The sequence below is a fragment of the Colias eurytheme genome, chromosome 25 (genome assembly GCF_061535395.1).
Source record: "Colias eurytheme isolate Ceu_HAF_F1 chromosome 25, ilColEury1 Martin Lab GWU primary, whole genome shotgun sequence".
Taxonomy (NCBI): Eukaryota; Metazoa; Arthropoda; class Insecta; order Lepidoptera; family Pieridae; genus Colias; species Colias eurytheme.
This window is the reverse complement of record NC_143004.1, coordinates 1,349,733-1,365,680: the sequence shown is the minus strand read 5'-3', so window position 1 is coordinate 1,365,680 and position 15,948 is coordinate 1,349,733.

Below are 15,948 nucleotides of genomic sequence, written 5' to 3'. Positions count from 1 at the left end.
ATTTATTTATTTATTAATGTTATTTGCCTATCCTGCCAATGATATTTATATTACAAAGTTTCAGAAGTTTGTATAAATGCGTACGTTTGTTGCTTTTCTACATGAAAATTACTGCACCGATTTGGTAGAAATTTTGAACTTCAAATAAACAGAAGAAGCCTAATTCTAAAAGAATACGTATATAATCAATATTTTACGCTCTATTTACTTTTGTAAACACATCCATACTTCCTGTCTCCTCTCTTATATCAAAAATCTTATATATAAAAATGAATCGCAAAATGTGTTGGTAAGCGCATAACTCGAGAACGGCTGAACCGATTTCGATAATTCTTTTTTTATTATATTCCTGGAAGTACGAGGATGGTTTTTATGTAGAGAAAACGTAAACATGTACCACGGGCGAAGCCGGGGCGGACCGCTAGTATATTAAAAAGTTATTACAATGCACCACCCGTAATTTTCGTTCGAAACGTTCCAAGTCAACTAATTACTATTCCGCTTATATCATTGGCCTTGACTCACGAAAACCGATGACCACATGAAGTCATAGGAGTGTGGCCTTGGTAATATACGTTAGTTAACGAAAATCTATTTATATAAGAACTGGTGGTGGTATATTGAAAAATCTATACATATAATAAAATCGTAGGAAAGTCAAAACTGTACATTGAATATTTTTCTGAAAGAAAAATGGCGTGATCTACAATAGGTACCGAAGCCAAAAACATATTTTTTTGAATTTTTGTCTGTATGTATGTCCGGGCTAATCTCAAAAAAGTACTGCATGGATTTACTTCAACTTTGGTACATAGATAGCTAGAGACCTGAGGAAGGATATAGGATAAGTATAATCTTGGAAATTTTAAGGGAACGGGAACTATGCGGATTATTCTTTGACTACGCAGGCAAAGCCGTTGGCGGAAAACTAGTAGCTAATATATTTTGTTAGTTAGAAATAATGCAAATTTAATATTATTTTCTGTTGTACCACAGAATACTTAATACATTTATTATGAAGTAATTAGCGCTTAAGTTGAATCTTTGGTTGAAATACTAAATGAAGGAATTACTTTTATGTTTCCTGTTCAATCGTATTTTATTACTAGACATTAGTTTCACATTTATCGTTACTTTCTAGAAATGAAAGTTCAAATCGTTTCATACCTCAGGAAGCAAAAGTAATTGCAAATAAATTAAGCATAAAATTTCTTAATATTGTCCGTATTATGTTAATTGTACGTTTTTGGAAATTATCATTGAAACTATTTTTTTCTCTCTTTAAATCTTATATATAAAATTCTCGTGTCACAATGTTAGTCTGCATACTCCTCCGAAACGGGTGGACCGATTCTCATGAAATTTTCTGTGCATATCGGGTAAGTCTGAGAATCGGCCAACATCTATTTTTCATATGTACCACGGGTGAAGCCGGGGCGGGCCGCTAGTTTCATATAATTTTCGAAACTATGGCCAAATTTCTTAAGGAGTCTGCTGTCTTTAAAGTACAAGCTCTACAGTCACCTATTTCAGACACCAGCCTCACAAATTAAAACAACTATCACCATCTACAAATCTATCCAAGTTATTATCAACAAAACACACTTGTTTGATAACAATACATACACACAGACTAAATGTCGCGTGCTATTATAAATAGTCTGGCACGGTACTCAGATCAGCTGCCAATTTGTCCATACAACTGCCACTTTCATACCAGACGATCTTTATAAACAACAGTTGTGAAATAACGACCCATTTTCATTGGGCATTAATCTTGTTCAAAAGTAACCTTAGGTTAAACCCTAATAAAAACGCAACAGGACAAGTTTCGTATAAAAATGAATTTCCTATTGAAACAAAAAAAAAAGACGTGTGGCACTCGGGGACTGCCGCGGTAAAGCTATTACATAGCATGCCTTCAAGTCACACCTCCGCGCCCGTCCCCGTGGGGAGCGTGAGGTTTTTCGTTACTAAATTTCTGGATTCGGTCCCCGCGCTCAAGGCCCGCGATAGAAGCTATGCAATAGCTTAAAAAAATCTACTTTACTGAAAGTTTCTTCGCGCTATTCTCAGAAACGACTTGACGAAATAGGATTCAATTTTTGTTGCGATATTGTGACTTATCGAATTTGGGTGCGATTTTCGTTGCGATATTGTGACAATCTTCAATTAAATTAACTGTTTATTGAATTTTAATCAGTTCATGAATAACAGGTAATGTTTACTTAAATCGCGTACGTAATTCGCAGTTTCCTGTTAATTACAACTAAGATAACCGCTAATGAAACCATAGATTCCCCAAAACTCGAAGAAAAATCATTCACAATATAGAAATAAGTATCAAATTGGTGGCAATCCAATATTCTCTTGCAATTTAAGTGAATAAGTAAATTATAGCACGCGCGGTCAGAGTCAACTCGTTGAATTGGCCAAGGTCAGCTGATAGATCTGACCACAATACAGGATAGGGGACAAAATCTGTATGCTGTTAATATATATAAATAGAAATAACAATATTTGAGGATGTAACAACAACTGGATGCAATATTGACACACTTTAACACAACGCATCGACGCAAATTGGAAAACAAAAAGAGCTTATTGGTATGTTCTATAAATTGTATAGCACTGATTTTAAAGATAACCTTATATTTACTGACGATAATGCCAAAGAAACAGTTAAGGATAAAAGAACGAAGACACTCGAAGAATTAGTTGTTGATATTTTTGAGGATAAAAATAAATCGTGCGTTTAAAATTCATCAACATTTGTAGAGAGCAATTTTACAAACGCTTGGCCATTTACCTGCTACTGTATTAGATTGAAAAGATAAAATATAAAATAATGTTGTTTATCGTCATTAAGTTCTAGATAATAGTGATGTCAGCTAAGCCCAAGGTTGTAGAGGCAATGTTTTTACAAATCGTAAAACTTAAAGTGATGTCATTTGAACTGTTTTGGTAACAAACGCGAGGTCGGATAATTTATTGGCTTATGCGGATATAAATAAGTTGGAGTGAGCGTTGGGTTTGAGTGGTTCCGTATATAAATAAAAACGATTGGTAGTAACAGTTTTGAAAGCATTGTTTCAGTTTAATTGAGAGGGGAATCCGTTCTTTTTAAGAGAAAGTATTTTAGAAAGAAAAGAATAGATGATAAGAAATAATTTCTACATTGACAATTTAAGATATCTTTTAATATAGTGACGAACGACGAAGCATTGGTTATAATAGTTATTCAATAATACTACATAGGATAGGGGATTTTCTCTAGTTTAGTTTGGTAATACACAAAGTATACTAATTTCCTAAGCCGTGATAGTGTTGAAAAGCCAGTCATTGTTAAATACAGTATCGAATAATACTGAAACTCAATCTCACTTAAAAACCACATTCGGTTACTGTTATTGTATTATTTCAAATCAACTATATTTTAGTAAATTCATATGTTAGAGCCGAGGTCAAATTCCAGTATAAATCAGAGTTATTTACATTTTACCTATTATAAAAGAGTAGCATTATTTTCTGTAATAACATTACGTAGTAAGAATAATTATCGATACATATTTTTTTACGCTGCTATTTTACGAGTTATCAAATATTCTACCAGTATAAAAACCTACCTTTTTCGTAAGTAGCGTAAAATATACCACTTATAGCTTGCACTAAATCAATTTTGTTCGCAAAAAGTCGATCCTCGTTTCCGGTTTTAATTAAAATTTAAAAAGCGGTAACAGAAACCTGTTCATACAGTTAGCTACAGTTACGGACGATAAATCCATTGATGCGGATTGAAACAAATGTGTCACGATGTATGTGCATTTTATAAGTGGAGATTTAAAATAATTAATATATAACAAAAAAAAACAAAACAACTTATGTAGAGCAGACGAAGTTAATATATAACAAAAACTCGTAATATTATCTCGAAATCACAATTTGCGATCTAATATGAATTTGCCAGTCAGTTCAGGGCCTAAACTGTTTGGTAATAAGAGGGCATAATACAGCCCCTGAATGTTAATTTGAATGGAACCACATGACAAACTTTTCTAAAATTAAAAATAAAAGAAAATAATCGCCACAATTGGTTACATGCATAAATAGTTAAAACTGCCAAGGACTTATAAAAAGTTGAAGTTATTTTTAAGTCGGTTAAAAATATTACTTCCAATAAAAAGATATGATTCAGATGGTGGCGCTTCTAAAGATAATAGCCGGGTATGACGTCAGAGGTCAGGGGTTCAATTCTAAAAGAAAAAATATTCACTTTGGGACTATGTGGATAACATTTCTTAATAGTATATAGTCCGGATGGTAAAAAGTAAAACTATGATGTTACGATTCAAAAGTGCTTCTAGAAGAACTCTTTCTTCTTCTCTTCTCAAATTGAATGAATAAATGTTTGAGTTTGGATTAAACATGTTATAAGCCGGATCTTAGATTACAAAATGCCGGATAGTTGAGAACTAAAAACCTAGAGATCACTCACGTCCTACACATGCACTGTGTAATACTTCCTGTAAATATTACACAATACATACCTACGTACATCTTTTTATTAATTTAAAGGGATTATTAGGTATTGCTATAAACTCAAACTCATAATTTTTTACATGCATTTATGCATATTAATGATTATGCTGCAAAATAATTATATTCATATTTTTAACTAGCGGTCCGCCCCGGCTTCGCTCGCAATAAAAGGCCTGTTCTTTCTCAGGGTCTAAAGGTAATCTGTGCCAAATTTCATCAAAATCGGTCCAGTAGTTTATGCGTGAAAACCATACATACATACATAATTACAAACCTTTCCTTTATATAATATTAGTATAGATTTAATTATTATTTTTTGTATTAGTTAATTCTATTATCCCAATAAAAAACTTTTTTAAGTATTAAACGAAGAGAGACACGGTTGAGAGTCATCTTCGACGCTTCTTTAATATCCCTCTAACCCCTAATAAAAGTTCAACCAAAGGATATCGGGATTAGCAGTACAAATAACGAATAATATTTTATCAGATAAGATATTACATGCATCGAATTGCAATGATAATTATCGATTGTTATTTTATAGCTACCTATATTGATATTATTGATAAGTTTATACTGTAATGATAAACTGTATGTACATGATATGCGTCACATTCCACTGTGAAATTATAAAAGAGACAGGAAGAGAGGTTTTTTTTAAATAATTGAAAAAAATTGGCCTTGAAATATTCTTTGATTCTATTATGAGAAAATGTCTGTGGTTAAGTAGGTACCTACTACCTATCTATAGTGTAGTTTATGGAAATCGAATCTAGAGTCCATAAACTAAATTCGCTTTTGTAATAAAAAAAAAATTAACTGCATTTCGCTATAAATGAAACCCTATACTTAAATGTATTTTTAACACATAGCCACTTGGTATCAATACTTCTATACGAATAAAATATTACGATAACATTTAAATTTATTATAATAATATGCTCTCTGCTCTCCACAAAACTTATTTTCATAGCGTAACAATATTACTATGTAAATATATTTTAATTCATAATGTACCTACGGTTTAACGATTCTAATATTAATACCGAAAAACATACGCAAAAAAGATGAGTTATTTCCATTAGCGATTAGGTAAAACACGTTTTAATCGAGAAAAGGAAAATAAATATTTAACCGCAATTCAAATCATTCTTATTTACGGCTATGATTTAATCTTTCGTGACTAAACCAGCTCAGAATTACAACATTTTACGCGTTTTCTTATTCGTTCGAAATAACATTCTTATCACCCATTGAAATGCATCGATACCTAATCTCGCATTTTATTTCTACATATTTACAACCGCACACACAATAAAAAAGAAAATAATCCAAAAAGCTGCCATGAACAAATCACAAAAAAAAAAAAAACACTAAAAACTCTTTCACAAAACCTTTTTAACACTGGCACTCAAACATTTATTTGCTCGTTTCGTTCGATTCGAAATTCGAATTGCGGATTGGCGCGACAAACGTCATGTAACTGTAGTCGCTGTCGCGGTACTAAAAAACCGCGAACTCGATTCGCGCCCATTTGTTGATATACCACGTATAGTGACGTAATACTAATAATATTGGCCTACGTCCAGTGGCAATTGGCGCCGCGGCAAATCGTTTTATAGGATTCATCGATTGCTAATACCCTTCAAGTTTCAAAGTCTTCGCTGCATTGGATTACATGGTAAACAATAGCGTTTGTACACTCTTATATAGGTAGGTACTAATACTAATCGTTAAGTATTTATTTACATACATCACTGTTGTCACTTGTCCCGTGTCTGCGTATAAATATCCAGTATGATTTGGATGAAATTTTAGGCAGTATATAGTTTGTTGGAGCACAGAAAGCCGTGTATTTTTACAATTACAAATCTAGGTACGATTGAAGATAGTAAATATATTAGACATAAACTCGGCCTGCAGAAAAACTATAACCCTAAATGATAAAATTCTATTCTACAAATACAACAAAAGTAAAACAGAGAAAATCACTATGAAATAAACATAAACCTCAGTGACATTTAGAAATTACTATAAACGCAATGAAAATGGTGAAACGCAGGGCACAGAAAACTCGACCAGTTCTGAACAAGTGGGTTAGCAGCTAAATAGGAAACTCGTTGGACATACATAAAAACATGTGCACTAGCTATCGTTTACAATGTATAAGTAGTACGATGAACTATCATGATCCAGGTCAACCAAGTTATGACTTCTCCTGAAATGAAAGAGCTGAATATAAAAATTACAGTACCTACTTAATAATATTTCTATGGCTTTTCCATCTATGGTAATAAGATGATTTTTCCATATAGCAACTATTCAAGATTATTTTGCGATAAAATCAAACGAACTTAGTAGCTCCAAAAACTTAATAGTCCTTCGAGTTTTTCTTAATATTGTACTTAGAATACGTAGACCAAGGCTAACAGCTAATAATTAAGTGCATTGAAATTTCTTCAGAAAGTATAAAAATATTTCACGCGTTCTTTGTTATAAAACGATTTTAATGAATCAAAGCATGTACCGTGACCACGATAGGCAATATTATTGAAGTTAGGTTAGTTACGCAAAAGTTATTTCTTTTAGTATCGAATATGGCCACTGGTTTAACTTATATAGAGACTGAGTTGTTAGCCCCGGATTCTCTCGAATCTGGGTTCTGAAATACCCTAAGATTAAATAATATTGAAATTATCTACATTTACCAAAATAATGTGAAATGCAGGGCACAAAAAATCGGTCATAAACCATTCATAATAATTTATTAATAACACAATAAAAGTTGGGAAAACTAACAACATTTTCTCTTTTCCATAAAATCAAGTAGGTACCTATATAATTTTGTGTAGGCACATATTTAATATGCTTTGCAATTTACAAAGTTTAAAATAAAGTTTAACTATATCCTAAACTCTATATTTGTACACTTATATGTACAAACTAGCTGTTGCCCGCGACTTCGTCCGCGATTACGTCGTTTTAGGTCATTCGTCGTTTAAAAAAAATACGTGACACTTTATTTTTGAATGTTCTTAATTGTCTCTTATAAAATTTAACTACATTAAAATTGAACACTCTGAAAATCTTAAAATCGGAGAAAATTGAAAATCTGAGGAAAACATGAAGGAATGTGATTTAAATTCTACATTACTTAGTATTTCAAATAATAATCTTAATTAAATGTAGATTAACAGTTTGAGCGCACCGTTATAGAATATGTACCTAAGTATTAAATTACGTTAGTTTACATAGTAACAAAACAAAAACACGATGACTTTCTTTCGCGCTCGGTACCACAAACTAAGCATGTTAATGGTACGTGGCCCGCGTCACTTGACCCCCCGCGAGTTCCCCTCCTTTGCTATGCGAAAATACATTCGTCGCCCTGCTGTAGGAAAAATTGTAATACTGTGGCCTGGGCGTTATACACGCCCAGGGAGTTCCTGAGTGCCGATAGACGTCCGTCTATCGGCATTTATAACAAATATCACCATCTTGAGGAAAAGCTTCTAATGTCGATTTAAAACTGCATACATACGAATTAACCTGATGAAACATGTTCTAAAATTGTGAAATGAGTTCAGTTTTAAATTCGAGAAATATTGATAATTCTTGTATTCGACTATTCGTTGTAGTCGAATACAAAATATATTTAAAGAAACTTAGGTTGGCCTTCAGGCAAAAGGGATCCTATCAAATGGTAAACTTGACCTGGTATCTTAAAAGTAAGCATGAAAGGACCTTCTGATAATTGTTGAGCACCAAAGGATCATTTGAAACGCACTACTATAAGAGCGAATATTGTCTAAGAACTGTTTAGATTGCACGTCATGTTCCTCTAAAAGTAGTGATTTCAAAGGTTCCGGTGTATCTTCAAACGAAAGCCGACTCCTTACTCCACTTTAAAGCATTACAAAAATAACATACTACGTTAATATCGCCTATACAGAAGATGATCTGTAATCAATTGTGAGGTTATAAGAAAACCCACTTTTATATTTGTCGGACCCCACCACCGAATTCGTAGATTGATCTTCTATGTTTACCTCTAAGTCATTAAGACTATGCGAAATCTGTCTGCAGTAAGAGGGGCCTCTCGCTATTCGTCCGTTTCCAGAGACCGAATAGTTTCAATTCTTAATCTTTCATTAAACAAACTTAATAATCGTTTTTGTCTCAATTAATTGTAATATTCGCGTCCCTACTCTAGTCATTGCTTATGCTCATGTTCATCTTCAAGAGATCGAATAATATTATGGTGCACCCTATCATTTGTCAAACGGTCTTCATATTGAGTAAAAGTTTCAGATTCTCGAGATAAAATGTGACGGCCGTGATCAGCTGTGAGACGTTATACCCTCTCAGTGAAGGTTTCGGTCTCACGGGATAGTACATGCCGTTCGCGGTCAGCTGTGAGCCGCAATTCTCGTTGTGAAGCGGTTTCAGGTTCTCGGCATAACACGTGTTGTTTTCGGCCTAGAGTATACCTCTAACGATTCTTGAGAACTCTTATTTCTCATTTTCTTAGCTTTGCTCGAATTTCGAGATAAAGATTTTTTAGGTGGCACTGATGCATGAAAATAAAAATTGAGTTAAAACGGACTGAGAGTGTTATAGACAAATATAATCAGAAAGCTCCTAAGCTATCGGAAGTTACACGTGTTATTGTGAGTCAACCATAAAAGATAGACATTTATGATGTCGGGAGATATTTTTTATATAATAAGGAGAACATTTCTTTCATACATGATTTCTGTGTAGCTTTAACCATTAAGGTTGCACACGCGACGAAAGCTTAAAAATGGAGTTACTGCTCTGCTCAGGAATATGAAAAATAATTTAACTTGGTACAAGTTTCGTTTAAATCCGTCGAGTAGTTTTTGTTTCTATACCGGTTATACGGACAAAAATTTTACTGTTTGCTTCTTTGGCATCAGTGTCGATCCCTAATCACCCCGTGATAGTTATTTAGGAAATATATTTCATGTACAGATTTAATATACCTAAGTATACATAATATATTTAGATTCCAATTTCCATGTAACGTTAAATTCGACTATACAATAACTAACAGACAACGCAGGTTACTCTCGTTTCCGTAAGTTGAGGCGGCTACATATTCGGTCCTCATAACATCACTTTTAGTGAACGAAACGACAGCGCGGTTTAATTCGATGCCAAACCATCAGAAAAAAGGAAATATTTTTAATTGTGAAAAAACATTATGATTTACACTATTTTAATATAAAATATATGGCTGTGAGTGTGTAAAAATAAATCCAGCTAGTTTCACATCACACTTATGTTTATAATTAGCTATACGACATGAAAATATACATATTAATTACCAAGCAATAATCATACAGGTAAATACTGAACAAAAGTATTAACAGTCAAAGTTTATTTTTACTAACATTTAACAACACCCATGTAAATGATGAAGAAATGATAATTATCAACGAACTAACCTTTTCTATAATACTTAACACAGCACATTTTTTAAATTATCTTACTCAACTCTGCTCAAAAATTTGAGGGTTTTGTTGGAACTGTAATGTGTCAAAACTATGATATATCTAAACTACGATACAACTTGCATGCGGAAATGCTCATTACAATCAGTGAATTTAAAGAATAACTAACAACAACTATTCAATTTTATTGAGCTGATGAATATCTTTTGCCTGGAAGAGATCACCGCCGCCTAATAAATATACTGTGTTTTCTTATAAAATCGTAACATAATTTCTTTTATCTACTAAATTTTAATAAATAAGTTCTTTTTGTTATTTTTATCTAAAAATGATCTTGAGCTTATATTAGGCAAAAGTATACATTAACTTTTTATAATTTCAGGACCGCACCTTAAATGGGGTGCTCGGAAAATATGCCTCCGGATTATTAATAGAGAAATGATACCTACACAACAAAGTTATGTTGGTTCCATTTTATTTATAAAATATAATGAAAATGGGCAAATATAAAACATATTATGTAAAATGATTAAAAATAAATAAATGAAGCAACTACGATTCAAAGAAAACATCTTTTTCAGTGTGAAAATGCTCTAAGCAATCCTGGATGATGAGTAGGTATAATATCATGTACTCTCATCCCAGTACGGTCGGTACCTCGATAGCCATAACGATAAATATTATAATCAGATAACAGCAAAGTCAGAATAAAAATCATAACTTGTACATTTGTGAGTGCAAAATTTATGTTTCATTTGGCAATAACATTTTTTTCGGTACTAAAACGTAGTAGTTTGATATGTGGTTGGCTGCCCCTCCTCTCCTTCCTGAAAAATATCCTCCAAAATTACCCGAGATACTTCCAATGATTGAACCATACGTTGGACATTAACTTCAGTCAAAAATTGACGAAGAGGATGATTACTAATTTCCACTTAATCCTTGCTGCCACTATCTTCATCATCAAATCATCAATTTTCAAGTGGTGTTGTAAAATTGTCAGCAGAAATAGTCTTCCAAAGGCGATATAATTTTATGAACATTGAATCTGTAAATAAAAAATCAAACGTTAATAATTGTAAATCAATAAAAAAAAGCTACTTACAAATAAAATTTTATCAACAAACTACTGTTCCCAACGCACCTCAAAATCTTGTAAAAGTCAAAAAGAATTCATCATTTTATTATTTCATTCTAAAAGTGTAATATAAAACCATTATAAAACCAATAAAAAACATGAATTGCTATCATTATAAAAATAAATACCTATAAAAGTAACAACTTACCTTTTGTGGGAACGCATGGTGAAAATTCACAAAACACGAAGATTGAATTTGATATTTTTGGTTTTATGACATTTATTTTAATTTTATTTATTTATATTTATAAAGAATAGAAACATTCGATCACGAAATTATGTGGGTTCGAGTCCCGCCTCGTGATCGAATTTTTTCTATTCTTTATAAATTTATAAAACACGAAGATTAAAAATGTAACCAATGAACACAATCAATATTAGATTAATTGTAATGGTATCTAGTTTGACTTAAAATAATAAACATCTACCCTCACTTTTAAAAATGTAGTATATTCACACGAAATATAAGCGCACCTTATAGGGAAGGGAAGATATGGGTTAAAGAGTTAAATAAATAACATGATTATATTTAAATTATTAATTTTCAACAGTTGTTCAGTAGTGATAACATGTAAATTGATTTGATTTTTACGAAATCTCATAGATGGCGCTCTTTCAAATTTGTCTTTATACTACTAAATTCATTAAACTGTTTCTCTGCCCAAATTACGTAAATGACATAGTTTTTATTTTGTAAAGCTAGATAATAGCATGGCTTACTCGAAACCAACATTTAAACATGAGTCTTTAGATTGTACGCTGTCGTAGTACACGGAATATGTAAGAAAAATAAAGGTTCACAGCTCCTCCCGCGAAGGTGATATCATGATAATATGTTTAAACTATCCTCACCCGACCTCTTAGGAATATTCATGCAAAATTTGAAGTAAATCTATGCAGTACTTTCTGAGATTAGCTCGGAAATACATACAGACAAACAGACAAACAGACAAACCGACAAACAGACAAAAATTCTAAAAACTATATTTTTGGCTTCTATATCGATTATAGATCATGGATCAAGTATTCTTTTAAAAAAATATTCAATGTACAGTTTTGACTTTCCTACGATTTTATTATATGTATGTACAAATACATAAATGTTTATCATCTAGACAGGCAATTACTAGGCATGCGCCTACGCACCCGTGGGCGATCACCTTACAAGGAGCCTGTTCGATCATACTCTTTGTTGTAAGTCTTGTTTCCCATGAGATTTCTTACGTAATTGTGGTTTTAATGTATTATTTTCAGTACATAACGACTGTTTTATTATTTTTGTCATTTTGTGTATAATAATTGGTTTCGTAGTTATTTGTACTTAGATTACGATGTTTACCCATAATTTACTGTTTATTGTCTCACATAAAAAATGTTTATATGCAATCTATAGTAATATAAGAGTATATTAATTAATTGAAGGAATAGTAATATTAAAAGATAGAGTTGGAGAAATTTTATTTAGTGATTTCAAATAGGAATTAAAAACTGCTTATTGTATTGTTAAAAAATCTCCCTTCTATAGAATTAAACTAGTCCTATGTAAAACAAATGTAATATTCCTTCATGTAACAAATTATTACCTACTAGAGGTCCGCCCCGGCTTCGCACGTGGTACATATTATTTCGCAATAAAAGGTAGCCTATGTCCTTTATCGGGTATCAAAATATCTTCATACCAAATATCATGCAAATTGGTTCAGTAGTTTAGGCGTGATTGAGTAACAGACAGACAGACAGACAGAGTTACTTTCGCATTTATAATATTAGTATGGATTACGTATTACTAAGCTTATTTCAAAACTATGTCTTACACCATTTATCATTTATGACTATATTCAAAGCCGTTAACAAAACGCAATCATTGTAATGACTATAATTTCTCAGATTATTAACTTGACTCGTAAACATGTAAGTAATAACTACAATTGTGTTAAATACTTCGCGTCTACATCATCGATGTATTTAATTTTAATAACAAGAAGTACATATAAGTACAGAGTACGGAGTTGACATCGTTTCTAAGTCAAGAACGGCTAGACCGATTTTCATGAACATTCATTCGTTTGAGTTTCCTAAGCTATGAATAGCAAGATGGCTACGTTGTATTAATTTGAGATAATGGGCTAGAAAAAGAAAAATAGGAAATTGCTATCATTTCTATAATTGTATCTTATCTGTAGGTATACTACAACTAGATCTCTATTTCTTTAATCTTGCTTATAAATAGAGAACAACTATTTTATTCATTTTTCTTTTAAATTTTCTAATACTTTCAATATAGTATTACCGTAATTAAAACTTTTTTCCTGTACCATCTCGTTTCATACATAGTAGTAATTATTTTTCCATTCTTCCATACATTTAATTCAAGAAAGAAAGATATAAAACCTTGGTTACAGTGTAGAATGTCACCCGTTAATGTATATTCAAATCACTTGTAATAGAATAGTTTAAGACCTCTTGCCTCGAGGTCCTATGACATCACCGAATTGGTTACAATATAACTAAATATATTATGAAGGTTTTGCTTATGTATAGCTTTATCGCTTGTGTGAACATCACTTTACTTTTAAGTTTTTACTACTTAACTACTTATTACAATAAACTTAATTTTATATACGAAAAGTGCATTCTCTTTAACGAAATAAATCTTCAGTTTAGGCGAAAACACGATAGATATCAAGTAGACAGGGTTACTTATTGTTAAAGTAATTTCTGTGTTTAAGTCTAGGTGACGGTTTTATAAAGTACTAGCTTTCCTCCCGCGGCTTCGCCCGCGTTTTCAGATAAAAACCCGTTCCCGTAGGATTTCCGGGATTAAACCTATCCTATGTCCTTTCTCGGGTATCAAAATATCTCTATACCAAATTTCATGCAAATTGGTTCAGTAGTTAAGGCGTGATTGAGTAACAGACAGACAGACAGAGTTACTTTCGCATTTATAATATTAGTATGGATTTGAACGTAAAGCTTTTTCTGATTTGACTCTAAAATCATTAAAATATAAATTTAACATTTCAATCTTCCATATTACGCACGTTTAAAACATATTTGAAAACAATAAAACGTAAGTATAACATAAAAATCTACTCACCAACGTAACAATATCTCCCGGGTTCGCCGCGGCAATCCTCCTCAGTCTCTCATACAACAAATCGAGCAATCTCTGATGTTTCGCATTTAGCTCATCCAGCTCCCGTGCTACAGCATCAGATCCGGACACCAATTCCCCTTCGAGCCCCCGGACTCGGAGCCTCTCCGCCATGTCTATATCTGCTTGTCTCTTTAACTGCTTCACGTCAAGCGATGGATGTATCTCTTCACAGAGCCACTCGACGTAACGTTGGCAACGCGATGTGTGTATCTAGAGTTAGGTTGGTTAGCCTGTTAGTTGGCGCAGACTGCTTTTTTTTTCTAAACTGCCAGTTAACAATTCGCGAACAATTAATTTTGAAAATGGAACGTTATGTTCCCTGGCTGCGAATGCCATTGTTTGAATTAAAAGCAAAATTTGATGGAACATGGTAAATTCGAAATTTGAATTTACGTTTGTAAAAAGCAATCTGCGTTCTTATTGTTAAATCATTTCCAGCCAGTCTACCTTTCATACTACCTTTTATACATTAAAATTTGGATTCCTTCTTTCAAAACATGAGACAGGCGTCTTCTTTCGATTCATAGCACATACATTCCGTATAAGGATAACAATGGCCAATTTGATACGAGTCCAGCTAAGTATCCCAGGATAGAAGTCATGCGAAAGATATTTTCTATGCGTGCAACACCGTGCGGACACTTGTACACCCATAAACGTGCATTTGGTAAGCCAACGTCTAAAATACCCCTTTATATTGCACTAGCTGTGCCCCGTATTGCTCCGCTCCTATTGGTCATACTATGGCCTTCCTCGATAAATGGGCTATCTAACACTGAAATAATTTTTGAAATGGGACGCGCAGATCCTGAGATTAGTGCGGTTTTATGACGGAACCATGTGTAAAATCAACAAACAAACTAAATACAAACTCTTCAGCGTTATCATATTATTGAAGAGAATAAATTATAACTTTACAACTTTAAATTTTAGAGTGAATATGAGGTCCATTTAACTTTAATAAAACAAAGTTATCAAAACCAACTTTGCGATGAAATTTAAATTGCAAATCTTCGGGTATTTAAACAAAAGCTACTAATGGTCATTTCTGTAAATTTAAATTTTTTAAAACAAAAAAGCATTTGAATTATGGCAATACTGCCATTTCTGCGTTCATTGACCTTTTATTTCAATTTAATTCATAAACAGAACAATCTCGTATTCGATTGATTCTAGAACCTGATTTGAATTTAAAATTTGCATTCGAACGTTTTGAAGTAGTGCGACAGTTTGACTCAATTTAGTCATAGTGTAGGCAGTAATATAATGCCTTTTTCGACTTATAGTGGGTGTTAACGGTGGTATTTATTTACAATCTTATAGATAGGTATTTTTAACAATACTTTCATCTTATTTTTGTACTGGCAACACTGTCTATATACAGGGTAGCCCCAAAGCTCGTGCATACAAAAACCTGGCGACATTGGAAAGGGAAGTTTGGAAAAAGAAACACAATCACAACATCCCGCATTCAAAGGATTGTTAATTTTAGTAAGAAGCAAGGCGTAGCGTTATTTTATTTGTAAAGCTTGCTGTTAAAGCCCACATATTAACATAGATAGAGCGAATTCAACTAGCGTGTCGCTTTTTGCACGCATAATAAGCGCAAAGCACTTAATTTTGTTATTTCTACTAAT